Source organism: Crinia signifera, chromosome 3, assembly GCF_055691185.1.
Source record: "Crinia signifera chromosome 3, ASM5569118v1, whole genome shotgun sequence".
NCBI lineage: Eukaryota > Metazoa > Chordata > Amphibia > Anura > Myobatrachidae > Crinia > Crinia signifera.
The window spans coordinates 328,382,373-328,408,266 of record NC_139219.1 but is presented as its reverse complement, the minus strand read 5'-3'; the positions used below and the strand labels follow the sequence as shown (position 1 = coordinate 328,408,266).

At 42.4% G+C, this 25,894-nt stretch overlaps 1 long non-coding RNA gene across 1 annotated transcript; it reads left to right on the top strand.

Annotated features, from left to right (window-relative positions):
- Positions 1-2,482: 2,482 nt before the first annotated feature.
- Positions 2,483-24,003, top strand: LOC146064892 (uncharacterized). The gene is made up of 4 exons (XR_014471866.1): positions 2,483-2,987; positions 4,324-4,478; positions 22,196-22,265; positions 23,602-24,003. It is a non-coding gene; the product is annotated as an uncharacterized LOC146064892 (long non-coding RNA).
- Positions 24,004-25,894: the final 1,891 nt, after the last annotated feature.

Genomic DNA, 25,894 nt, shown 5'->3' with positions numbered 1-25,894 from the left:
GGTAGGAAGTGATGTGCAGACAGGAGGTGGTATGTAGGCAGGAGGTGGTGTGGAGGCAGGAGGTGGTGTGGAGGTAGGAGGTGGTGTGGAGGTAGGGGGAGGTATGCATACAGGGGGTGGTGTGCAGGCAGGGGGAGGTATGCAGACAGAAGGTGCCATCTAGGCAGGAGGTGGTGTGCAGGTAGGAGGTGGTGTGCAGGAAGAGGGAGATATGCAGACAGGGGGAGGTGTGCAGGCATAAGGTGGTATGCAGACAGGAGGTGGTATGTAGGCAGGAGGTGGTGTGCAGGTCCAAAGATACCACTGATCAGAACATAGGACGGGTTATCTGTGTAATTCAAAAGCATAATGTTTGCCCATAACAGAAAAGAGACCATGTTCCTGATTACACTTATGTGGGTGTCTAGATGGATATTAGTGAATCCGGAATCTTTCCTGCACATATTCTGGGCATGTTTGAGGAGTGACACAATTAGAATACAAATGGCTGCACAGAATATGAGGAACGGTGCGATTGATCCTACAAAATAGACATTAAGCACATCCACATAATTGGCGTCCACAGTTCCATTTCCAAAGCTAGAATTATTACTGTCCTGGGTACAGGTCACGTGGTGTCCTGGGTACATGCACCATATGCTGCACAGACTGGAGAGAAGAGACACCAGCAGTGATGTCAGAAGTAGCCAGGGTGCCATCCTGGAGATGTTCATCTTCAGTCTCAGGAAAAACCTGTTGCTGTAGTTTGTGATCATCACGCAATAGAAGATGTAGAGCACGGTGCTCCACCACAGGCTGCAGAATGCGACAAACATCATTCCAGCCTCAGAAGTGATCCTAAGAAAACTAGTTAGAAGAATCATCCTCACCGCTCCCAGGCTGGTCATAATGATGTCAACTGTTTGTAGAGTTTGCCCCTTCAGCCACCAATTTAAGTTCTGCATCAAAATAAATGCATTGAGAAGAAAACCAGTCAATATCAGAGAACAGCTGACAGTTAATATCAAGATGAAAGTTGGAAAATTCATATTTTCTTCGCAGGAAGATGCAGCAATGTCAGAGTGATAATCGTCTTGTACTGTCTGGTTTGATAACTGTCTGCTATGTGACATATGTACATTTGGAGTTTACATTAAATAAAGGACGGTTTAATTTATGTTTTACATAACGTTTGACTACAGATTTGCAATTTTACATTTGAATGCGATGAGTAATTTACTTCCTTTAAAGCAACAGCAGATATGAGAGAAATTTGTCTCCTTGTCCTTGTGGTAGAAATCTCTGGAAACGTGTCATCATTATTACAATATTAAACTATATTATAGGCAGCACTGTTGGGTAGTGGATAAAATGATGCCTTTGAGTTCTGAGGTCGTAAATTGATTTCCTAAATAGGGCCCAATCAGTGGAAGTGTCTTCATTTTATTTTTGTCTGCAAGGGTTCCTCGTCATGTTCCATTTGGAATACATACACGAGGCCAGAGGTCGGGATGCGGCAGTCAGAAGACCAACAGCGGCATCCCAGTGCTGAGAATCCCAACAGGAGTGCCCGAGGTATACCTAGCTTCTCCCTGCCCCCCTAACTCTCTGCCCCAGCCTAACCCTCCAGTTTAGTGCCTTAATCTCCCCCCAGTACCCCAGTTCTGTTGCAGTTGATTATGGCTCTTTAAATAACTTCCTTCACTAGCATAAGAAATAAGGAACCTACTGCAACTTGTTACCCAACTCTTCCTGTTTATTGCACCATTCATACAGGCATGAGAAAACACAACCATAATGGCAAAGTGCCAAATATATACTTATAGAGTGTATTTACAAATATATTGGGCGCAAAGTAAATACTTGAACATACCCTCTTCTGCCCAATTTCAAATAAATGAAACATTACACCACAGCTATTGGCAAATAAATCTACATAATATACAGTAGCCTATGATGAAACAAAGCAGCTACAGTTATGGCATTCATTTGGTTCCTGCGCAGGGCAGAGCGGCCAGGAGAGAGCGCTTCAGTTTGGCATGGCTCGATATTAATACAGCAGAGTGCAGGCTGGGGTAGGCAGATACAAAAATGCCACAAATGAAATAATAACACTCATTTCCTACCTGGAAGCTTAAAATCATCAAGTATGAACTTATAACATACAGAGCATAAAAAAACAGAAAAGAGACCATGTTTCTGATGGCACTTATGTGGGCGTCCAGTTGGCGATTAGTGAATCTTGAACCTTTGCTTCTCATATTCCGGGTGTGTTTCAGGAGAGACATAATAAGAAGACAAATGGCTGCGCAGAATATGAGGAATGGTACCATAGATCCCGTGACAAAGATGATAAATGTGTTTCGATAATCTATTTCAAAACATTCATCCCCAATGCTAGAGCTGTTACTGTCCTGGGTAGAGTTCATGTAGCGTCCTGGGTACATGTGTAATATTCCACTTAGGTAAGTATTTATTCTCTTTGTTTTCCGAACAAATCTCTCAGGCAAGGTTTAACAACAATTTATTACACGGCTAGCAAACAGTACAATAATTAATTTCATGTACACAGGCTTCAGTGAATACAATATAAACAATACCAAAATGAACCAAGTTTTATTTCTCTGGAACAGTAGTAGTTTGTCCTGGAATTTCTGCGATAGCCTGGTTTCAGGAACTACTTAACAATGCATTACTCTAATAATCCTACCTTTTCCTATAAAGTAATAAGGTTATTTCACATCTCAATTACATACAATAACCAGGCAATTTCACGTTTCAATTAGTAACCGTAAGATATGAGAGGCCTCTCTATTACCAGTATTTATTATTGCGCAATAATCCTCTGACCTTACAATAGTCCTGAAATGTTCCTATCGTAACTGCAGTTACTGCTTCACTAAGCGCTTAGTTTAGGCTAATGTCTTTTTCCTGACAGGAGTTCAAGTTCCACACTGAGAAGCCGCGTTCCCAGTGTATTTGTAATCCAACAGAGAGATCCTGTCCCGGTAAGTATTACAAAACCCAAAACTCTGTCCTTTCTACTGGTAGGTGCTGAATAACAGTTCCTAGACCATAAACGCTGTTAGCTGTGCTTAGTACTCCCTGCACTTTGTTCCTCGCTGTCCGCCTGACGTACTTAGTTACAAAGTGAAGAGATAGGGTCTTGAGGTTGGAATAAATTAACTTCCACTGCAGCTGGCTATAGGTATTGTTTCTCCTAACCAACTTTGCTTGAATACTATGTGACCGCTGGCAATAAATTATACAATTACAGTCTTAGAGATAACTGTTCTTTCAAGCGTTTGCTGAGGTGAATGCTGTTACATCTAGAATCACTTTAGCCCCTTCTATTTTGGGCAGTTTCTGAGTAATCTGAACTCAATGAAGATATAAACTGTGTATCACTTTTCTGTATACAAACTTGCTAATTTCCAGAGGTATACTGACTGGCTTGCACTTCCAATAAGCTGCTATATAGGTTTCCTGTCAATAAAAGTCTGGTTTGCTGACCTGCTAGCAGTGTAGTATTTATGGTGCGGAGTCCAATTTATTACTGTTAGTATAGTCTCTGTTTTACCAGCTACTGTTTTCTTGTAATGATTTAACTGCCTTCCTGTGGGGTGTGTAATTAATGAAGTAGGTTTTCTGGAGCCTAATAATTGAGGGATATGAAGGAATAAATAGACTGTCCTGTCCCCTCAGGGTGAATAATGTCTATCACCCTCCTCTGCGCTGCTGCAGCTGTACTCTCCCTGTATATTTCCACTGCGCTAGTGCAAACTGTGTTTGACTTACTGTAAGCACTGAAATAGTTAATATCGCTGGTGGAAGGATGTACTGAGGATCTGAGCAGTAACCAATGTACTCTAATGGAGGTGGGTAGCGTTTTGTCCCTCACTGAAATGCTATAGAGGGAAAGCCATTTTACAGTCTCTATCAGTATGCCGCTGCCTGTACTTTGTAGAAAGTGGCTGTGTGATTCTCCTGATGATAATGGAGGCTCTGTCTATAATTACTGCCACAGAGCTATGCCCTGAATGCTGAAATACTGCAAACGTCCACTGATTAGACTAAGCTGTCCCAGTTGCTATGTGTGAGTTTGGGGTACAGCTCTCCTCATGTAAAGATGCCCAGTCTACGCTGTCCTGAAGCTGAAAATGTCACTATGTAGCAGGGCTCTGTTTCACCAGGTATCAACTATGGGTTGTACTTTGGCTGCCCATACACTCCTGTGGGCGTCTCTGTGAGTGGCTATGACTATTATATAGGCTGTACTGGGGATGTCTAAGCTGCTTTGTGGGTTGGATTATCACTCACCACTCCCCACTTTGTGTCTTTCAGGCTTCCCCTTTCTCCGGCTCAGCCACCTCCTTTCTGGACCACACTCCGCCTCTGATGCCGCCCCCTGTATGATGCAGCCTCTCACACTCCGGCACCTCCTGCAACAGTGTCACTGGAGCTGATGAGGACACCACCAGATCTCAGCCCAGCCTCCGGTAAGACACCTCTCTTAGCCCTCAGCACTGCTGTCAGTTTTCTGTAATGCTGCACAGCTCTGCCTAGTTGTATTCCCTGAGGTAACTCTCCTCTCCGTTATCAGCTGTGTTCTATTTATAACCCAGCAGCACTCGATCCTCCAGCTTCCCGCTCTCAGCGCGTGCTGTAAAACTTTATTACACAGAGATTTATTGCTGTCTTTGATCCCCTCTGTACAGGGCATTTTAACTCTGTAAGGGCATTCCCCTCCAGGGAACTTCAGTGCATAAAATAAATAATAAACACACTGCTTTCTATGAGAGTCTCTATTGCCTTCTGTGAAGGCATCTTTATATATATGTCCATGAAACATGTAATGTCCCCATGGGGATGGCAGATATGCCTATAGTCCACAGTATGCAGGTATTAGCACACAACAATTGTACCCCTAATACAAGGATATCACATTCTTCCCGTTTGGAATATTGCATGTCCTCATGCATTTAACATTTATAATACAACAATAAACTTTCAACTGTATATGTTTTATGTTCAACATTTCAAATCATTTCATGCAATTAAAGACATCAAAATGTACAATCTGATTATTCCCTGAACCGAAGGGGTTTCACCCCTCGTGTATTTCGAACAGGCCTATCCGGCTTTATTTCTAAGTCTATTTCACCATTGAGTGGTGAACTCCAACTTCTACTTGGAAGTCTGACTCTGGGATCATACATTAACATGAGTATCTCTGCAGGATCCATCTCAACTCTGGTTTCGGACTGACCAGTTTCTTTTTCAGGAGATGCTTCCTTTAACAGCAATGGACTTTCTTGGAGAGTACAGGGTTTTAGCTGTTCTCTGGGGACGGTAACAACTGTTCCTCCTGCATTCTTCTGAATCTGATATGCATGACAGTTTTTAGTTGGAATGCCAACCACTGTGTATGGATTGATTTCCCACATGAGGTCCAATTTACTGGTGCGACAGTTCTTTTTACGCCATACTTGATCACCAATGTGGAGTGGGATGGGTTTCAGACCAGCATTGTAGCTTCTCTCTTGTCTTTGGTGTACTCCTTCCATCCGCTTGACAACGATCTCCTTTGCTAACTCCATACGTCGCTGATGCTCTTCAACCCAACTAGTGGTCGGATGTTCCTCTTCATCCACCGTCCGGCATAACTCTAGATCCTTTGGAAGTCTTCCTTGTCGCCCGAACATGAGATAAAAGGGAGTGTATCCCGTGGAGCAATGTTCTGTGTTGTTGTACAGATACACTAGATGGGGCAACAGATTTGGCCATTGGGCTCGCTGTTCTATAGAAAGTTTTCTGAGCATACCGATGATGGTTTGATTGGCTCGTTCACATAGACCATTTGTCTGTGGGTGATAGGCAGTAGTTCTAATTTTCTTGCACTCATACAGAGCGCACAGTTCTTTGAACAACGTAGCCTCAAAGGCGGCGCCCTGATCCGTGAGGACTTGTTCTGGACTGCCATACAAGCGGACGAAGTGATTAAAGAACATACATGCTGTTGTCTTTGCCGTCAAGTCTCTAACTGGAACCACCCCAATCAATTTAGTGAAATGGTCAGTGATGGTGAGTGCGTATTCTATACCACCAGAGCTAGCTTCCAATTTGACATGGTCCAATGCGACTAGCTCCAGAGGTCGCTGGCTTTGGATGGGGCACAAAGGATCCTTTTGCTTGGGGTCTGGATTTCTCTTTAAAGTGCATGCCACACAATCTTGACACCATTTTGCAATGTCATTCTTCATGCCTATCCAAAAGAATCGCTGTCGGAGAGTGGCTTCAGTTTTGTGTGCCCCGAAATGTCCTGAGTGGTCATGATAGGCTTGGAGCAAGTCTTTAGCTTTCCACCTGGGCACCACAATTTGACTGATGCGTTCATGAGTCACAGGGTCATAACTTCTGCGAACCAACACTCCTCCAACCATCTTCAATCTCTCACGGTGTCGCAGTAGTCTGATGAGATCAGGATCTGACTGTGTACGCTGTAGCTTGGTCAGTGTTCGCCCAGACTCTAGGATCGTATTTAACTCTTGCAGGATGGAATCTTCTCTCTGAACCTTCTCCCACTCTATCTGCACTTCATCAACCACGGTCAGGGGATTTGAAGTTATTTTCTTCCACCGGTCTCTTTGAGGTTTGGGGACAAATGCAGGTATCTCTACCTCTTCATACTCGTCTCCTTCTTCTGTAGTCCACCCGGCCATGGGCAATCTTGACAATACATCTGCATTCACATTGGACTTTCCTCTTCTGTACGTTATGGTGTACCTAAAGTTGGCCAATCGTGACATCCACCTTTGCTCAAGGGCACCGAGGTGTGCAGTGGACAAGTGTGCAAGGGGGTTGTTGTCAGTGATGATAGTAAATGATGTAGCAGTCAAGTAATTTCGAAATTTTTCTGTCACAGCCCAAACGAGAGCCAGCAATTCCAACTTAAATGCGCTGTAATTTTCTGGGTTCCTTTCGGTTTTACGCAAACCCCGGCTGGCGTATGCAATTACTCTCTCGTGTCCGTCTTGCATTTGGGATAGGACGGCCCCCAATCCGGCACAGCTGGCATCTGTGTACACTCTGAAGGGTTTTTCATAATCTGGGTAGGCCAGAAGTGGTGCACTGATCAGTGATGTCTTCAGTTGTTCAAAGGAGGCTTGATGTCGTTCGGTCCAGATCACAGAAGTCGAGCCTCTCCTTTCGACTCCTGATTGTCCCCGTAGTAGCTCGTGAAGGGGTGCGGCTACTGTCGCGAAGTGCTTAACGAATCTTCTGTAATACCCCACAAAGCCAAGGAAGCTTCTCACTTCTCTTACTGTTGTCGGGACCGGCCAATCTTTAACTACACTAATCTTTTCCGGGTCGGGATGGACTCCTCCAGCACTTACAATGTGCCCCAGATATTGAACTTCCGGTTTAAGTAAGTGGCATTTGGCTGGGTTCAATTTTAACCCACTCTTGATCAGCTGCCTGCACACTTCCCCGAGATGTTCCAGATGTTGTTCATAGTCTCTGGAAAAGATTATGATGTCGTCCAGATATAGCAGAATCATTTCAAAATTCCTATGTCCAAGACAGTGTTCCATTAGTCTCTGAAACGTAGCAGGGGCGTTGCACAGGCCAAAGGGCATACGTTCAAATTCAAAAAGCCCCATTGGTGTTGTAAATGCTGTCTTTTCTTGATGTTCCGGTGCCACAGGAATTTGCCAGTACCCACTGGTAAGATCTAGCGTTGAAAAGAATCGAGCTGCCTTCAATGCTGTCAAGGACTCTTCAATTCTCGGCAACGGATAAGCGTCCTTGTGGGTAGCCTCATTCAATTTCCGGTAGTCCACGCAGAATCTTAAACTGCCATTTTTCTTGCGGACAAGGACTATAGGTGCTGCCCAGGGACTACAACTCTCTTTAATTACACCGGACTGTTGCATCTCCGACAGCATCTCTCGCACTGGCTGGTATAGTGCTGGAGGTAGAGGTCTATGCCTTTCTTTAATTGGGGGATGAGTTCCCGTGGGGATGTAATGGCATACGTCTTTGGCCCTTCCGAAATCTGCTGGGTATTGACTGAAAGCCTGGGCATGTTCTCTGATGACTTGCAACACTCCGGCTCTCTGCTCTGGAGAAGTGTCAGGGTTTCCAATTTGAATTTTGTCCCACCAGGCTTCGGCTTGGTCTTTTTCTACTGTTGGGGAGATCACTGCGGTCTGTACTGCCATAGATGCTTCACTCTCAAACACATCTTCGAAACTAATTTCTGATATTCTAGCCACCGGACAGTTTCTTAACAATTTGACTGGGAAACTGTGGGGATTCAGGATACGGATTGGGACTTTGCCTTTTCGTACTTGAGCTAGAGTTCGGGCAACTACGAAAGAATTTTGACCTTCTGGGTCGCAGGACTCAATCAATGCCTCATAATCGCCTCCTCCCACTCCGAACCTGGCTTTACACCATATGACGTTTTCCGTATTAGGGGGGAGTATCACAGCACCTCGGTCGCCAATTCGGGCCTTCCCTACTTCTCCTTGAGGGTTGGTAAATCTCTTTATCCCCCGAAGAAACCTGACCATTTGCTGGATGGCTTGAAGTTCTTGACCAGACACAGCTTTCATTTCTCGGCCCAGGGTTTCAATCAGCTCATCTGAACAGTGTCTGAGCACATTCATTCCGAGAATGATGGGAGGTAGTTGTTCGTTTTGTGCCTGGGTGATCAGACATCCCTGTCTTGCCAGTGTGTGGTTTCCAATTGTCAGGTCGGCTTCCCAATATCCATGATATTGTATTGGCTGACCGTTGCTGGCTGATAGCTGTAACCAGTTAGTGGGTGGAGTCTTTATATCATTTACGTTCCAATGTTGTCGAAACTCATTGATGTTAATGGTGGTAACTTGTGAACCCGTGTCTAGCAGAGCTGGTATCTCAATTCCATTAACTAATATGTTCACATGAGGGCAAGCTCCAACATAACGGGACCACCAGTCAGTCGAGGGTGGACCTACTGAGGTAGATTCTCCCGAGGGTAGGTCCTCTGCCTCGGGTCTTCTCCATTTAAATTTTCTTCGGGGCACTGCCTCTCAATATGGCCACTCTGGTTACATCGCCGACAAATCGGTCTACCTTGGGCGTCAAATTGATCTGACGGTCTTCGTCCCCGGCCTCTAGTGGGCGTCCATTGAGTCCGACCTCGGCTATCTTGCTCTCTATACCACCCTCTGCGTTTAATTGTCGCTTGTTCTTCGCGTAAATCTTTTAGTTCTTGTCCCATTTCAGCCAGACTTCGAGTGATCTTATCAAGTTGAGCTGTAAGAGCCCCGGACGAGTCTTTACTGGTCTGGGCTTGTTGCGTGCCGGTCCCTTTTATAGCCCAAGTTGGAATCTGAAGTAGAAAAGGAGCTGATAACAAGAAGATATCAGGTAGGGGCGCAATTAGCTAGACCTGGTTTGCAAAAATACAAGCTGCAGTACCAAAAAAAGGGGGTTGTCACTCCCCTGCAAGAAGATACAAAAAAGAAAATACAATAGACTGCGCTAATTAATATAAGAAAGGTGTTAAAGAAATGCTAGTAACCTGAAGATTGAACATGATTTAATGAAAAGTATCAATAAAGATATATATAGCAGCTCAGGTTAAAATCAACAATTTTACATACATTGTGCACATATAAAAATAGGATAAAAAAATATTTGGAATGAAAAAATGAAAAAATGGGGGAAATTTAAAATTCTTAAAGTGACTGAAAATTGTGTCCATACGGTACCGTATATTTTGGAAAGAGTCCCGCTGGATGGGGGGCAAGGATTGTTAAGCCCACTTGGATCCGTTCCTATTTTGCCTCAAATGTAAACGACCTGGAAGGCAGGGGGAGGGATAGGCAGCTTGATGTTTAGGGAGTAGGTGGAACTCCTGCTGTTCCTCAGATGCCAGGGGAATAACCTGGTTGTGAATGGTCTCCCCAAATAGATGCCAAGGTAAGGTCTGGAGGCTGGTCCGGTCTCTCAGGTGGTAAAAAGCTTTGTGGTCTTGTGGTAAAAATCAGTCACTTTAAAGGTTCACCAACGCGTTTCGCTCTATGGTAGAGCTTTTTCAAGGTGTGTGCATGGCTGCATTCAGAGGGTTTAAATACCCTTCTCTGTTTATGAGGGGGCGGTTACTTGGCAAAAACAATTAATCAATTAACAACAACACATATAAAAATATACATACCTAACATTACCTATCGTGAGCAGGAGACAGGAGTATTCATATAGGATGTAAATTAGTGGAAAACGAGTTATATAAATGCGTTTTTATCCTTCAGAAAGGATCTTATCATAGTTTTCATTACACTATCGTTTCCGGATGTCCGGGAGTGACGTGCTTCCGGTATTTGGAACGCACGTCACTTCCGGTATCCATAGCGCTGGACCGCAAGCGAGTGAGTCCAGCGGTCAGCTGGGTGGGAGTGTCCGGCTTATTGATGTGGGGCGCGCTTCCGGAAATACGGAGCGTGTCTTCTAATACACATTTGCCATCCCCACATTTGTTATGGATAATCTCGGCGGCCATCTTTGAGAATTTGGACAGTGTCGTGAGTTCATACAAGATCGGCCATGTTTCTGGTTTGAGAAGGGGGATTTCACCATTTGTATATGGGATCGCTTTATTTAAGGTGACTTAAATGGCGGCGGCCATTTTGTTGGTTAGACACAGTATTTATACTCATTCTGACCGTATTAAACATTGCTAAACTATAATAAATAATAAATAATAAACAATAATAAATAATAAAGAGATATGTACAAAGTAATGATAAATAATATACAATGAATACATGATACAATACAATGAATACATAATAAAATGATGAATTAAAATAGCGATATTCATATGGGTAACAATGATGCATGTGATATGCCTATCACAATAAGTATTTCCAAAACATCGTGAACAATACTTTAGATAGTCTGAAAAGATTGTCAACAAAGCATATTAACCCACATTCCTCAGATAGTTCTTTTATTGCATTTTCAAAAATTCTTCAAAAAAGATTAGACCTAGAAAGGATAATAAGGATTTATGGGAAAAACTTTTATAAAACGGAATTTAGTTCTACAGCTTCATTTAACCCTTCAGGGAAGATGGTTTGTAGGCGGAACATCCAATAGATTTCTTGTCTGCAGAGTTGACCAAAGCGGTCTCCTCCTCTTGTGGTCTTTTTAATATGTTCTAAGCCCATTAATTTTAATCCCATTGGGTTTCCTGAGTGGGCTTCATGAAAATGTCTGGAAATGCTGTGGGTAAGGACATGTTTCAGGATGTTTCGTCGGTGTTCAAGGAAGCGTGTCTTAATTTTTCTAGTGGTGCGACCCACATATTTAAGGTGACATGGACAGCTGAGCACGTATATCAGATAATCAGAGTTACAATTTAAAAATGTCTCTGCAATAATTGTGTTCCCTTCTTTATCCTTAATTGGGTAATCAGTTTTAGTTAGTACATATGCACAAGTTGTGCATCTGCTAGACCCACATTTAAAAAAACCCTTGGGTTTGGGGTTCAGCCAAGTGGAAGTTATAGGTGATTGTGGCTGTGTCACAATAGGTTTTAACATGCTAGGTGCTAGAAGATTTTTAAGTGTTCTGTTTTTTTTGAACACGAAGAGAGGTTTACTGGGGATGACTTCGGCTAGAAGATTGTCCTGTTTTAAAATGTTATAATTCTTCCAGACTATTTGTTTGATCTGACTAGAGTGGCTATTATATTTAGAGATGAAGGTAACATCTAGATTGTTTTTCTCTTTGGATGTTCCAATCTGTCTAATTTTTTGGTTATTTGATTGGTCTAATAGGGTTTCTCTATTTAGAATAATGACCTCTTCGTAGGCTTTTTTCAAGAGATGGGAGGGATACCCTCTCTGCTCAAATGATTCAATCATTTCTGAGGCTTGTTTTTCAAACACTTCTTTGTTAGTGCAATTCCTAAAAAGTCTCAATAGTTGCCCCTTGGGTATGCCCTTTTTCCAGGGCTGGTGGTGTGCACTTTTATAATGTAGGTAGGCATTTGAGCCTACCTCTTTAGTGAAGTTTGAGGTGGAGATACCATCCCCCTGTGCTTCTAGGGTCAGGTCCAGGAAAGAGGTCCGCTTCGAGTGGATGTTGTGAGTAAAGTGTAAATTAAAAATATTAGTATTAAGGTGCTCAACAAAATCAAGTGCACGGGAGTGTTCCCCATCCCAAATAATAAACAGATCATCTATGTAACGGCCATAGAGGACCAGATTCGCGCGGAACTCGCCATCCCAAATCAGTTGTTGTTCCACCTCCCCCATATATAGGTTCGCGTAGCTCGGCGCGAATCTGGTCCCCATGGCCGTCCCCATAGTTTGTAAGTAAAAAGTGTTTTCAAAAAGAAAATAATTGTGCTGCAAAATATATGAAATAGAATCTGTGAGGAATTTTTGGTGTCTCACCCCCAGGTCCCCGTCAGATTGTAGACGTTTTGCAATAGTCTCTGTTCCCTTGTCGTGGGGAATGTTGGAGTAAAGACTGGTTACATCCAAGGTGAGAAAGGAGTAAGAGTCCTTCCACTCAATCCTTTTTACCAGCTGTAAGAAGTGTATAGTATCTTTGACGTGGGACCTGAGGGTGGCGACTCGTGGTTGGAGATAGGTATCAACATAAAAAGAAAGGTTGGATGAAAGTGAATTAATGCCAGAAATTATAGGACGCCCGGGAGGTGCTGTGAGGGTCTTGTGTATTTTCGGAAGGTGGTAGTAAATTGGTGTCAAAGGGTGTTCACAGAAAAGGAAGCGGAACTCTTCCCTGGAAATGACCCCATCATCTACTGCTGATCGTAGAAGGTTAAATAATGTTAATTTAAATTCCTCAGTGGGGTCGGCAGCTAATGGAATATAAAATTCTTTATTCTTAAGTTGCCTATTGGCTTCTGCGATATAGTCTGATCTGTTTTGAACTACCAGTCCGCCTCCCTTGTCTGCCTCCCGAATTGTTAGGGAAGTATCTTTAGTTAACTTTTTGAGGGCCTTCTTTTCATTTTTACTAAGGTTGGACTTCATTGTATGCGTCTTAGAGCTCGCAGTTATACACATATTTTTAAAATCGTCGAGCGTGGTCTTATAAAAGCTCTCCACGCTTGACCCCTTAGATTTAGTGGGAAAAAAGTCTGATTTTAATCGAAATTTTTCTTTTGAGATATCAAATAATTTCATCGGTTCTGGTGAACCAGGCCCTAATTCCTCCAACAATTCGTTTAAGGCAGCCAAGGCTGGCTGGTCGCCTTCGTCTAGAATGATCGCCGCTGCTTGGTCTCTATTTTTGTTGAGCACCTGTCTCGCAAAGTAACGTTTGCGACATAAGCTTCGTATAAACCTATTAAGCTCGACAAAGAGGGTAAACATATTTGGTGGGGTGACCGGGGAGTATTTTAGACCTTTTCCCAGAAGGGAAAGGTCAGAGGGGGAGAGGCTTTTACTGGATAGATTAAATACTGTCTGTTTAGCTTGTTTAAAGTTTTTAGTTCTTATATTCTTTTGTTTCGTCTTCTTTCCTCCTCTTCTCCCTCTGAATCTAAACTTCTCCCTCTTTTTGGTGTCCCCTGGTATTTTGTTCGAATTAGTCTGGATTCTTCTCCTCGTTGTATTCTTTTCTCTAAAAAAACCTCCTCTGATTCCCTTTCTCTTTCTTTAACGGTGCGGCTATTTTCTTTAGGGCGTGCTCCTAGTTGGACATTTTCTGTTTCTCTTGGGTCATTCCATCTATTGGGTTCTCTCTGTGGTTTAGGTGAGGCGGGTCTGAGGGATTTAATGGGCGTACGGGGACCGGAGTGGACCCTCCGTGTTCCAGTTTGTCCATATTTCCTTCCCTCAAATCTATCCCTTCTATTGGTAGACCCATCCTGGTTGGTACTTAGTCTGTCCCTGTTCCTTCTAGGGTGATCGTTTCTGCCATTATTCTCTGGGTAAACTCTATTATTTCTCATCTTATTCTTTTCTCTATACGATCTAACTTCTCCTCCCCTATAGTCCTCGAGGTCTCTTCTAAATTTCTTCCCTTTCATCTCTATAAGTGACACTTCGAATTTGGAAATTTTGTCATTAACTATTTCGTCTCTCTCTTTGTATTCTCTTGTCTGTTTATGGGTGTCTAATTTCTGTTTAAGTTGTTCTATTTCCTTTTCTGTCTTCTCTGCTTGTGTAGTCCTGTACTTAATGACTATCTTCATTAGCTCCATTGAGCACCTATCAAGTGTTCTCTCCCATTCAGTTTGTTCCACTGATTCTGGTAAGAAGATGGATGGTTTAAATAGCCGTAACCCTCTGGGTATCATATTTTTATCAATATATTTTTGTAAGTTTACACTATCCATCCAGTGTTTTAGCTCACATTTAAGCAAGTTTTCCAACGTGAAAAAATCATCTCTTAGTTCTGGATATGGGGTGTCTATATCTGTATTGGGTAACTCCCATTTAGAAAAGAAATTCTGTCTCCTGCTCATACGATCATTAAAGTTTGCAAAACAGCTCATGATTGCTGCCCCAGAAAGACTATGTGAGGTAGAAAAGGAGCTGATAACAAGAAGATATCAGGTAGGGGCGCAATTAGCTAGACCTGGTTTGCAAAAATACAAGCTGCAGTACCAAAAAAAGGGGGTTGTCACTCCCCTGCAAGAAGATACAAAAAAGAAAATACAATAGACTGCGCTAATTAATATAAGAAAGGTGTTAAAGAAATGCTAGTAACCTGAAGATTGAACATGATTTAATGAAAAGTATCAATAAAGATATATATAGCAGCTCAGGTTAAAATCAACAATTTTACATACATTGTGCACATATAAAAATAGGATAAAAAAATATTTGGAATGAAAAAATGAAAAAATGGGGGAAATTTAAAATTCTTAAAGTGACTGAAAATTGTGTCCATACGGTACCGTATATTTTGGAAAGAGTCCCGCTGGATGGGGGGCAAGGATTGTTAAGCCCACTTGGATCCGTTCCTATTTTGCCTCAAATGTAAACGACCTGGAAGGCAGGGGGAGGGATAGGCAGCTTGATGTTTAGGGAGTAGGTGGAACTCCTGCTGTTCCTCAGATGCCAGGGGAATAACCTGGTTGTGAATGGTCTCCCCAAATAGATGCCAAGGTAAGGTCTGGAGGCTGACACCTTGAAAAAGCTCTACCATAGAGCGAAACGCGTTGGTGAACCTTTAAAGTGACTGATTTTTACCACAAGACCACAAAGCTTTTTACCACCTGAGAGACCGGACCAGCCTCCAGACCTTACCTTGGCATCTATTTGGGGAGACCATTCACAACCAGGTTATTCCCCTGGCATCTGAGGAACAGCAGGAGTTCCACCTACTCCCTAAACATCAAGCTGCCTATCCCTCCCCCTGCCTTCCAGGTCGTTTACATTTGAGGCAAAATAGGAACGGATCCAAGTGGGCTTAACAATCCTTGCCCCCCATCCAGCGGGACTCTTTCCAAAATATACGGTACCGTATGGACACAATTTTCAGTCACTTTAAGAATTTTAAATTTCCCCCATTTTTTCATTTTTTCATTCCAAATATTTTTTTATCCTATTTTTATATGTGCACAATGTATGTAAAATTGTTGATTTTAACCTGAGCTGCTATATATATCTTTATTGATACTTTTCATTAAATCATGTTCAATCTTCAGGTTACTAGCATTTCTTTAACACCTTTCTTATATTAATTAGCGCAGTCTATTGTATTTTCTTTTTTGTATCTTCTTGCAGGGGAGTGACAACCCCCTTTTTTTGGTACTGCAGCTTGTATTTTTGCAAACCAGGTCTAGCTAATTGCGCCCCTACCTGATATCTTCTTGTTATCAGCTCCTTTTCTACCTCACATAGTCTTTCTGGGGCAGCAATCATGAGCTGTTTTGCAAACTTTAATGATCGTATGAGCAGGAGACAGAATTTCTTTTCTAAATGGGAGTTACCCAATACAGATATAGACACCCCATATCCAGAACTAAGAGATGATTTTTTCACGTTGGAAAACTTGCTTAAATGTGAGCTAAAACACTGGATGGATAGTGTAAACTTACAAAAATATATTGATAAAAATATGATACCCAGAGGGTTACGGCTATTTAAACCATCCATCTTCTTACCAGAATCAGTGGAACAAACTGAATGGGAGAGAACACTTGATAGGTGCTCAATGGAGCTAATGAAGATAGTCATTAAGTACAGGACTACACAAGCAGAGAAGACAGAAAAGGAAATAGAACAACTTAAACAGAAATTAGACACCCATAAACAGACAAGAGAATACAAAGAGAGAGACGAAATAGTTAATGACAAAATTTCCAAATTCGAAGTGTCACTTATAGAGATGAAAGGGAAGAAATTTAGAAGAGACCTCGAGGACTATAGGGGAGGAGAAGTTAGATCGTATAGAGAAAAGAATAAGATGAGAAATAATAGAGTTTACCCAGAGAATAATGGCAGAAACGATCACCCTAGAAGGAACAGGGACAGACTAAGTACCAACCAGGATGGGTCTACCAATAGAAGGGATAGATTTGAGGGAAGGAAATATGGACAAACTGGAACACGGAGGGTCCACTCCGGTCCCCGTACGCCCATTAAATCCCTCAGACCCGCCTCACCTAAACCACAGAGAGAACCCAATAGATGGAATGACCCAAGAGAAACAGAAAATGTCCAACTAGGAGCACGCCCTAAAGAAAATAGCCGCACCGTTAAAGAAAGAGAAAGGGAATCAGAGGAGGTTTTTTTAGAGAAAAGAATACAACGAGGAGAAGAATCCAGACTAATTCGAACAAAATACCAGGGGACACCAAAAAGAGGGAGAAGTTTAGATTCAGAGGGAGAAGAGGAGGAAAGAAGACGAAACAAAAGAATATAAGAACTAAAAACTTTAAACAAGCTAAACAGACAGTATTTAATCTATCCAGTAAAAGCCTCTCCCCCTCTGACCTTTCCCTTCTGGGAAAAGGTCTAAAATACTCCCCGGTCACCCCACCAAATATGTTTACCCTCTTTGTCGAGCTTAATAGGTTTATACGAAGCTTATGTCGCAAACGTTACTTTGCGAGACAGGTGCTCAACAAAAATAGAGACCAAGCAGCGGCGATCATTCTAGACGAAGGCGACCAGCCAGCCTTGGCTGCCTTAAACGAATTGTTGGAGGAATTAGGGCCTGGTTCACCAGAACCGATGAAATTATTTGATATCTCAAAAGAAAAATTTCGATTAAAATCAGACTTTTTTCCCACTAAATCTAAGGGGTCAAGCGTGGAGAGCTTTTATAAGACCACGCTCGACGATTTTAAAAATATGTGTATAACTGCGAGCTCTAAGACGCATACAATGAAGTCCAACCTTAGTAAAAATGAAAAGAAGGCCCTCAAAAAGTTAACTAAAGATACTTCCCTAACAATTCGGGAGGCAGACAAGGGAGGCGGACTGGTAGTTCAAAACAGATCAGACTATATCGCAGAAGCCAATAGGCAACTTAAGAATAAAGAATTTTATATTCCATTAGCTGCCGACCCCACTGAGGAATTTAAATTAACATTATTTAACCTTCTACGATCAGCAGTAGATGATGGGGTCATTTCCAGGGAAGAGTTCCGCTTCCTTTTCTGTGAACACCCTTTGACACCAATTTACTACCACCTTCCGAAAATACACAAGACCCTCACAGCACCTCCCGGGCGTCCTATAATTTCTGGCATTAATTCACTTTCATCCAACCTTTCTTTTTATGTTGATACCTATCTCCAACCACGAGTCGCCACCCTCAGGTCCCACGTCAAAGATACTATACACTTCTTACAGCTGGTAAAAAGGATTGAGTGGAAGGACTCTTACTCCTTTCTCACCTTGGATGTAACCAGTCTTTACTCCAACATTCCCCACGACAAGGGAACAGAGACTATTGCAAAACGTCTACAATCTGACGGGGACCTGGGGGTGAGACACCAAAAATTCCTCACAGATTCTATTTCATATATTTTGCAGCACAATTATTTTCTTTTTGAAAACACTTTTTACTTACAAACTATGGGGACGGCCATGGGGACCAGATTCGCGCCGAGCTACGCGAACCTATATATGGGGGAGGTGGAACAACAACTGATTTGGGATGGCGAGTTCCGCGCGAATCTGGTCCTCTATGGCCGTTACATAGATGATCTGTTTATTATTTGGGATGGGGAACACTCCCGTGCACTTGATTTTGTTGAGCACCTTAATACTAATATTTTTAATTTACACTTTACTCACAACATCCACTCGAAGCGGACCTCTTTCCTGGACCTGACCCTAGAAGCACAGGGGGATGGTATCTCCACCTCAAACTTCACTAAAGAGGTAGGCTCAAATGCCTACCTACATTATAAAAGTGCACACCACCAGCCCTGGAAAAAGGGCATACCCAAGGGGCAACTATTGAGACTTTTTAGGAATTGCACTAACAAAGAAGTGTTTGAAAAACAAGCCTCAGAAATGATTGAATCATTTGAGCAGAGAGGGTATCCCTCCCATCTCTTGAAAAAAGCCTACGAAGAGGTCATTATTCTAAATAGAGAAACCCTATTAGACCAATCAAATAACCAAAAAATTAGACAGATTGGAACATCCAAAGAGAAAAACAATCTAGATGTTACCTTCATCTCTAAATATAATAGCCACTCTAGTCAGATCAAACAAATAGTCTGGAAGAATTATAACATTTTAAAACAGGACAATCTTCTAGCCGAAGTCATCCCCAGTAAACCTCTCTTCGTGTTCAAAAAAAACAGAACACTTAAAAATCTTCTAGCACCTAGCATGTTAAAACCTATTGTGACACAGCCACAATCACCTATAACTTCCACTTGGCTGAACCCCAAACCCAAGGGTTTTTTTAAATGTGGGTCTAGCAGATGCACAACTTGTGCATATGTACTAACTAAAACTGATTACCCAATTAAGGATAAAGAAGGGAACACAATTATTGCAGAGACATTTTTAAATTGTAACTCTGATTATCTGATATACGTGCTCAGCTGTCCATGTCACCTTAAATATGTGGGTCGCACCACTAGAAAAATTAAGACACGCTTCCTTGAACACCGACGAAACATCCTGAAACATGTCCTTACCCACAGCATTTCCAGACATTTTCATGAAGCCCACTCAGGAAACCCAATGGGATTAAAATTAATGGGCTTAGAACATATTAAAAAGACCACAAGAGGAGGAGACCGCTTTGGTCAACTCTGCAGACAAGAAATCTATTGGATGTTCCGCCTACAAACCATCTTCCCTGAAGGGTTAAATGAAGCTGTAGAACTAAATTCCGTTTTATAAAAGTTTTTCCCATAAATCCTTATTATCCTTTCTAGGTCTAATCTTTTTTGAAGAATTTTTGAAAATGCAATAAAAGAACTATCTGAGGAATGTGGGTTAATATGCTTTGTTGACAATCTTTTCAGACTATCTAAAGTATTGTTCACGATGTTTTGGAAATACTTATTGTGATAGGCATATCACATGCATCATTGTTACCCATATGAATATCGCTATTTTAATTCATCATTTTATTATGTATTCATTGTATTGTATCATGTATTCATTGTATATTATTTATCATTACTTTGTACATATCTCTTTATTATTTATTATTGTTTATTATTTATTATTTATTATAGTTTAGCAATGTTTAATACGGTCAGAATGAGTATAAATACTGTGTCTAACCAACAAAATGGCCGCCGCCATTTAAGTCACCTTAAATAAAGCGATCCCATATACAAATGGTGAAATCCCCCTTCTCAAACCAGAAACATGGCCGATCTTGTATGAACTCACGACACTGTCCAAATTCTCAAAGATGGCCGCCGAGATTATCCATAACAAATGTGGGGATGGCAAATGTGTATTAGAAGACACGCTCCGTATTTCCGGAAGCGCGCCCCACATCAATAAGCCGGACACTCCCACCCAGCTGACCGCTGGACTCACTCGCTTGCGGTCCAGCGCTATGGATACCGGAAGTGACGTGCGTTCCAAATACCGGAAGCACGTCACTCCCGGACATCCGGAAACGATAGTGTAATGAAAACTATGATAAGATCCTTTCTGAAGGATAAAAACGCATTTATATAACTCGTTTTCCACTAATTTACATCCTATATGAATACTCCTGTCTCCTGCTCACGATAGGTAATGTTAGGTATGTATATTTTTATATGTGTTGTTGTTAATTGATTAATTGTTTTTGCCAAGTAACCGCCCCCTCATAAACAGAGAAGGGTATTTAAACCCTCTGAATGCAGCCATGCACACACCTTGAAAAAGCTCTACCATAGAGCGAAACGCGTTGGTGAACCTTTAAAGTGACTGATTTTTACCACAAGACCACAAAGCTTTTTACCACCTGAGAGACCGGACCAGCCTCCAGACCTTACCTTGGCATCTATTTGGGGAGACCATTCACAACCAGGTTATTCCCCTGGCATCTGAGGAACAGCAGGAGTTCCACCTACTCCCTAAACATCAAGCTGCCTATCCCTCCCCCTGCCTTCCAGGTCGTTTACATTTGAGGCAAAATAGGAACGGATCCAAGTGGGCTTAACAATCCTTGCCCCCCATCCAGCGGGACTCTTTCCAAAATATACGGTACCGTATGGACACAATTTTCAGTCACTTTAAGAATTTTAAATTTCCCCCATTTTTTCATTTTTTCATTCCAAATATTTTTTTATCCTATTTTTATATGTGCACAATGTATGTAAAATTGTTGATTTTAACCTGAGCTGCTATATATATCTTTATTGATACTTTTCATTAAATCATGTTCAATCTTCAGGTTACTAGCATTTCTTTAACACCTTTCTTATATTAATTAGCGCAGTCTATTGTATTTTCTTTTTTGTATCAAGTTGGAATCTGAACTGCTTGTTCTTCGTCCTCAGCCTCATCTTCATCTTCAGCCCCCAAAACTGAACTGTATTCATTTTCGTCACTCTGGTTCAAGCCTAGTATTTGAAAGGTCGACTCTTTGAATTCTTCAAAAGTACTTTTAATATTCTGCTTTCTCCACATCCGTAATTGTGCACGGGTGGAGTCTCCTCTTGCACCTTCAACGAATAAATTCACCAGTGTCTCATCATCCCGCATTTTGTTTCCAGGTGCTCTTGCTCTTATAGCCTGCATGGCTTCCTGTAATGCCAATGCATAATCACGTAGGGATTCTTGTGGCTTCTGCTTCCGGGCATACAGTCGCCCCTTCAGATCAGCTATGGTGTTTGCATCAAAAGTTCCAGCTAATTTTTTAAATATTTCTTGTACAGTCTTGTTTTGGTCCCTTTTCCAGGCTTTCACTTCCCTCCTTGCAGGTCCTTTTAGCTGTCCTATTAGGATTTCAACCTGTTGAGTCTCGCTCAAGGGACATACCTGAAACATGGACTGCATTCGGTCTTTAAAGTCTCTAAATGTGGTCGCCCCGGCAATGCGATTACATCCGGAATAAATAGGCAGCCACGGGGCACCAAAGTAGTAGGGCATGGTTATAGGTGAGTTTTCTATAGGATTTACTTTCTTTCTGGTGGATATTCCTTCAGGTGATGGTAAGATCCTCCTCCTTGTTACATCAGGTGTTTGGGACTCCGTTCCCGACATTTTGCCTTCTTTACTTGTTGTCTTTGGTTTGATCCTGTTCGTGGACGCCAGTTGTAATATTCCACTTAGGTAAGTATTTATTCTCTTTGTTTTCCGAACAAATCTCTCAGGCAAGGTTTAACAACAATTTATTACACGGCTAGCAAACAGTACAATAATTAATTTCATGTACACAGGCTTCAGTGAATACAATATAAACAATACCAAAATGAACCAAGTTTTATTTCTCTGGAACAGTAGTAGTTTGTCCTGGAATTTCTGCGATAGCCTGGTTTCAGGAACTACTTAACAATGCATTACTCTAATAATCCTACCTTTTCCTATAAAGTAATAAGGTTATTTCACATCTCAATTACATACAATAACCAGGCAATTTCACGTTTCAATTAGTAACCGTAAGATATGAGAGGCCTCTCTATTACCAGTATTTATTATTGCGCAATAATCCTCTGACCTTACAATAGTCCTGAAATGTTCCTATCGTAACTGCAGTTACTGCTTCACTAAGCGCTTAGTTTAGGCTAATGTCTTTTTCCTGACAGGAGTTCAAGTTCCACACTGAGAAGCCGCGTTCCCAGTGTATTTGTAATCCAACAGAGAGATCCTGTCCCGGTAAGTATTACAAAACCCAAAACTCTGTCCTTTCTACTGGTAGGTGCTGAATAACAGTTCCTAGACCATAAACGCTGTTAGCTGTGCTTAGTACTCCCTGCACTTTGTTTCTCGCTGTCCGCCTGACGTACTTAGTTACAAAGTGAAGAGATAGGGTCTTGAGGTTGGAATAAATTAACTTCCACTGCAGCTGGCTATAGGTATTGTTTCTCCTAACCAACTTTGCTTGAATACTATGTGACTGCTGGCAATAAATTATACAATTACAGTCTTAGAGATAACTGTTCTTTCAAGCGTTTGCTGAGGTGAATGCTGTTACATCTAGAATCACTTTAGCCCCTTCTATTTTGGGCAGTTTCTGAGTAATCTGAACTCAATGAAGATATAAACTGTGTATCACTTTTCTGTATACAAACTTGCTAATTTCCAGAGGTATACTGACTGGCTTGCACTTCCAATAAGCTGCTATATAGGTTTCCTGTCAATAAAAGTCTGGTTTGCTGACCTGCTAGCAGTGTAGTATTTATGGTGCGGAGTCCAATTTATTACTGTTAGTATAGTCTCTGTTTTACCAGCTACTGTTTTCTTGTAATGATTTAACTGCCTTCCTGTGGGGTGTGTAATTAATGAAGTAGGTTTTCTGGAGCCTAATAATTGAGGGATATGAAGGAATAAATAGACTGTCCTGTCCCCTCAGGGTGAATAATGTCTATCACCCTCCTCTGCGCTGCTGCAGCTGTACTCTCCCTGTATATTTCCACTGCGCTAGTGCAAACTGTGTTTGACTTACTGTAAGCACTGAAATAGTTAATATCGCTGGTGGAAGGATGTACTGAGGATCTGAGCAGTAACCAATGTACTCTAATGGAGGTGGGTAGCGTTTTGTCCCTCACTGAAATGCTATAGAGGGAAAGCCATTTTACAGTCTCTATCAGTATGCCGCTGCCTGTACTTTGTAGAAAGTGGCTGTGTGATTCTCCTGATGATAATGGAGGCTCTGTCTATAATTACTGCCACAGAGCTATGCCCTGAATGCTGAAATACTGCAAACGTCCACTGATTAGACTAAGCTGTCCCAGTTGCTATGTGTGAGTTTGGGGTACAGCTCTCCTCATGTAAAGATGCCCAGTCTACGCTGTCCTGAAGCTGAAAATGTCACTATGTAGCAGGGCTCTGTTTCACCAGGTATCAACTATGGGTTGTACTTTGGCTGCCCATACACTCCTGTGGGCGTCTCTGTGAGTGGCTATGACTATTATATAGGCTGTACTGGGGATGTCTAAGCTGCTTTGTGGGTTGGATTATCACTCACCACTCCCCACTTTGTGTCTTTCAGGCTTCCCCTTTCTCCGGCTCAGCCACCTCCTTTCTGGACCACACTCCGCCTCTGATGCCGCCCCCTGTATGATGCAGCCTCTCACACTCCGGCACCTCCTGCAACAGTGTCACTGGAGCTGATGAGGACACCACCAGATCTCAGCCCAGCCTCCGGTAAGACACCTCTCTTAGCCCTCAGCACTGCTGTCAGTTTTCTGTAATGCTGCACAGCTCTGCCTAGTTGTATTCCCTGAGGTAACTCTCCTCTCCGTTATCAGCTGTGTTCTATTTATAACCCAGCAGCACGCGATCCTCCAGCTTCCCGCTCTCAGCGCGTGCTGTAAAACTTTATTACACAGAGATTTATTGCTGTCTTTGATCCCCTCTGTACAGGGCATTTTAACTCTGTAAGGGCATTCCCCTCCAGGAAACTTCAGTGCATAAAATAAATAATAAACACACTGCTTTCTATGAGAGTCTCTATTGCCTTCTGTGAAGGCATCTTTATATATATGTCCATGAAACATGTAATGTCCCCTATGGGGATGGCAGATATGCCTATAGTCCACAGTATGCAGGTATTAGCACACAACAATTGTACCCCTAATACAAGGATATTACACATGTACCATATGTTGGGCAGACTGGAGAGAAGTGACACCAGCAGTGACGTCAGGAGCAGCCAGGGGACCATCCTGGAGATGTTCATCTTCAGTCTCAGGAATAACCTGTTGCTGTAGTTTGTGATCCTCACGCAGTAGAAGACACAGAGCACGGTCGCCCACCACAGGCTGCAGAACGTCACACATGTCTCTGCTTTCGCATAATATATGTAATTCATTATTGGCATGTATGACTGAGTGATGCTTCCCACAGCCTCCTGGAGAGACATAATAAGAAGAATGGTCCTCACCGCTCCCAGGCTGGCCATGATAATGTCAATGGTTTGCAGAGTTTGACCCTTCAGCCACCAAATGAGGATCTGAGTCACAATAAACGCATTGAGGAATAATCCGATAGATATCACAGAACAAACAATAGAGAATAACAAGATCAAGGTTGCAAAATCCATATTTTCTTCACAGGATGATGATAGTTTGTCTGTTCATCTGATTCCGACACAATCACCTAGAACTGTCCGGTGTAATGTGGAGACTGTCTGATCTGTGACATGAGCTGAGATTGAGATAATATTGAATACAGGATTCATTATGTTTTGCATGACATTTGGCTACCAAATTTTCAAGAGCTACAGCAGTGTCCTCATTACATTTGAATGCATGGAGTCATTTTCTTACTCAGGTGTAAATGACATTTCTCTCCTTGTACATGTGGTGGTAGATGTCTGATACTAGTTACCAGCGTATCAAAATGAAGGAACATAGCAGCAGTGTCAGCAGTGATAGCAGCTGTGCATGCCCAACTGGTGCAAACAGTGGCGGATTTAGTGTGGGGGGGAAGGCACCCGGGCACGTGCCCCTTCTGTCATTTTATTTTGTAGCTGAGGACCAGGGCTTTCCAACGAGCCCAGCCCCGTGTCTCTAGCCCCCCGGGAACCAGAGATATCGCCTTGCAAAGCTGTAACGTTTTTTCCCCATAGGATAATATGGGACCCGTCAATTCCGACCCCACCCAGTTCCGACGGCTGCCAGTTCCCCCCCTGACATTAGAGAAGTTTGTGGTTGATCCCATTTAATTCCAAATCGCTGGTCCTTCAATATGATACCAGGCTGGTCCATATCGGTCAATCGGTTCCAGAGATATTGCGTGTAAACCTATATTTTTATTTTTGAAATGTAATTTCATAGCTGTTCATGTTCTTTGAGGGCAGATTACTCTGGAACCAAACGTTCCAGTTTCACTGGACCAAAATCATTCAAAGCCCACTCAAAAGTTCTTCAATATGATACTTGTCTCATGTACATGGGTCAGTTGGTTCCGAAGATATAGCCGGTTAAATGAAATAACTGGTTAAAGGGGAGGGGTGGTTTTCTCTCCCCCTCACACCAGAAAATGCAGGGACTAGGCTGGTGTAAAAGGGGCCAACCTGGGAATGCATTTTCTGGTGTGAAAGGGGTATTATTTCAAATAGCCGGGACCTGGAAGTGCTCTGAATACAGCCAGGCTCTGCCACTGTCAGTGGCTATCACTTCTGCATGGCGGCGGCTGTCCCCCATTTACCGCGAGCATGTGTTCCCCCTTGGCAATGAGCATGTAATCCCACATGGCAACGAGCATGGAACCCTTGGCAATGAGCATGTAGATAAGCAGCACTTATGTAGTATAATTTTTAATAGGCATTATGGTGTTTG